This window comes from Anastrepha ludens, chromosome X (genome assembly GCF_028408465.1).
Source record: "Anastrepha ludens isolate Willacy chromosome X, idAnaLude1.1, whole genome shotgun sequence".
NCBI classification, from domain to species: domain Eukaryota; kingdom Metazoa; phylum Arthropoda; class Insecta; order Diptera; family Tephritidae; genus Anastrepha; species Anastrepha ludens.
In genome coordinates this window covers 67540472-67543219 of record NC_071503.1, presented here as the reverse complement: position 1 = coordinate 67543219, position 2748 = coordinate 67540472, and positions in this window count along the sequence as shown.

Sequence of the window (2748 nt, the reverse complement as noted above, 5' to 3'; positions counted from 1 at the left end):
AATTCAATGATTTGCAAGCGTTGTTCGTTTGTAAAACGATCCATGGTTAAATTATAGACCAAACTGAAGATGTTTGACCGTGAAACAAAGCACGAAACGTGCGTCGCCTGTTTAAACCAACTGTTTAAAAAGATAATAGCTAAAAAATCACCCGTTACTACAATAAATAAATTGATACATTTTGTTTGTAAAGTAACGAATTTCTACGGAAATGCGCAAAACCGTGAGCTTGCATTTTTATAAGTATACATACATACATATGCACACCTGTGTGGATAAACTCCTTTTGTCTCAGTATTATTTTCTTTGCAAGTTACTGGAGGCGGTCTTATTGTTGGTGCTGAATTAAAGGTGACCTTTCCTACTTGATGAAAATAATTAATTCTTGCTATTTCATCCAATCCCTTTTTTTTTGTGATCTCAAAATGTGTTGAAACTTTTCTTTGATTGTTCTCTCTTCTCCTTTCATTGAGTTCATCAGGAACCGGTTTGGTGACTTTTTATATTTCTTGTTGTATGCTCTCTTCAAGTACCGCAAATTATAAACTAGTTTGCAATATTATTTTCATTTTCTCTACAAAGTGACCTCTAAACTAAACTTGTTTTCTTTTTACAGTTTCCCAACAATATTTTATTTAAAAATATTCTCTCCGAATTTCTATTTTTATTAATTTTATCGCTTTTTTTAACAAACTTTCTTTCGGAACTATATTTTTTTGTTCCGAGTATTTACGTTTTAAACGTCTTTGTGTACAATTTCACGTTAATCACAATCAATTTTGTGTTTAAAATAAGTGTTCTTTTCGAACGATTTCATAGTGCGTATTGTGTTCGGTTTGACTGCGCCAGAAATGAAGTTAAACGTCTTCTTATGACAAAGAACTTTATTCAACTTCCAATTGTACAAAAACTCTTCTTAGCTTAAAGCTTAACTAAAATTACTTGTAGATAATACATTTAATGGCACATTAAGTGCACTAGCCTGCCATCCCAGAGGTTGTGGGTTCTAATCCCACGTAAAGCACGGTCCTCGCACTTTTCCAAACTTTCCTACTTTAGTAGTTTCTATTAAAAAAAAAAAAAATATTCCTTAACCCCAACAACCTTATCCTTCCCATCCTTACTCCCGCACAAAAGTCAGCGCTGTTTGTGGCTGCCACAACAAACAAAAAACAAAGAAGAAAAGACACAGTTACACATTGCATCAGTGAGGCCAGCAAGAGGAAGCGGGTAATAGCGCAGACACACCAAGATTTAGAGAAGTCCTCAACCATCTGTGTGATCCTTCTGCCAGAAAAATGTGACACACAGATGGCGCTTCAAGCAGGAAGAAGGCGTTGCTCCTAAGCAACGACAAGTGGGCATTCTCAATACTCAGGACTGGTAGCGGTAGGCTAATCACCTACCCTGTCAGAAAGCAAATAAATTAATGAAACCAAGACTGAGTCTTGTTGAAGCCCTATGCTCCCGAAACAAGGAAAAAAAAATACATTTCAGGAGAATGGGAGAGAGTAAAACTAGTAATGAATGTATGATGAGTGTGGGTGGAATAAAATAGAGTAAGCATAAGAAAATAAATATAAGAGTAAAAATAGTATGAATTAAGAGTATGATTAAAATAAGTTTAAAAGTGTGTAAGATTAAAATGTAACTATACAATTTTTTGTTCATAAAGTTTTTCTGAATTTTCCATAAAACCACTCCTTGGATATGGGGCGTGGCGGCCGCCATAGCAGAATGGGTTGGTTCGTGACGACCACTCGGAATTCAGAGAGAACGTAGGTTCGAATCTCGGTGAAACATCAAAATGAAGAAAATGTTTTTCTAATAGCGGTCGCCTCTCGACAGGCAATGGAAAACCTCCGAGTGTATTTCTGCCATGAAAAAGCTCCTCATGAAAAATGTCTGCTGTTCGGAGTCAGCTTGAAACTGTTGCTCCCTCCATTTGAGGAACAACATCAAGACGCACGCCACAAATAAAAGGAGGAGCACGCCAAACACACAATTAAAAAAAGTGTGTGTTTTGATTTAGTAAAATAAAAACTTGGAGTGCGGGCCTAGAAAATCTCTTTCAAAATCATTTACGAGCAATTAAAAAAAAATTATTAAAATCGATCAAAAGTTGCCTTCTCTAGGATTTTTGAACAAATTTGGTCGAAAAATCTCTATTGCGCAGCGTAACTATTTACCTCAGAAAGTGGTGTTGAGGTTCCATTGGATTTGAGTATTGAACGACCCGGCATATCTAGACATGGGATCATGTGGATCAGAACAGAACTGAATTTATATTTGTGTAGGGCGATGAATTCGGTATCACCAAAGCCAAGTAAAGAAGATTCTTCTCCTCCCAATTATGGTTATGTTTACAAGTTCAGTGACAGTGCGAATGTTAAAGAACAATGATGTGGGGAAAAGATGTCGTTCTTCGACCATCCCATTAACCTGGTATTAACGAAAATGTGCGTATTGATCTTCGTTACTTGAGTGCTCAATGAAAATCAATAACTCACTGCGGCTTATTTTTTGTAATATCCTTATTTTGTATCGCTGCTCATTTCTTGTATAACCTCGATTTTTGTTTAGATCATGATTTTCTGACACTTTTATCCTCAAATTGGGTGAATATGAACTACGTTCGGGGCAATTATGAATGCAGTATTTCATATGCTCCATCAGCATTTACATTTTTTGGCAACCGTGGAGTGTAACTACTCTTGGTTTTGTAGTATCTCATCCGAAGACCAGAAT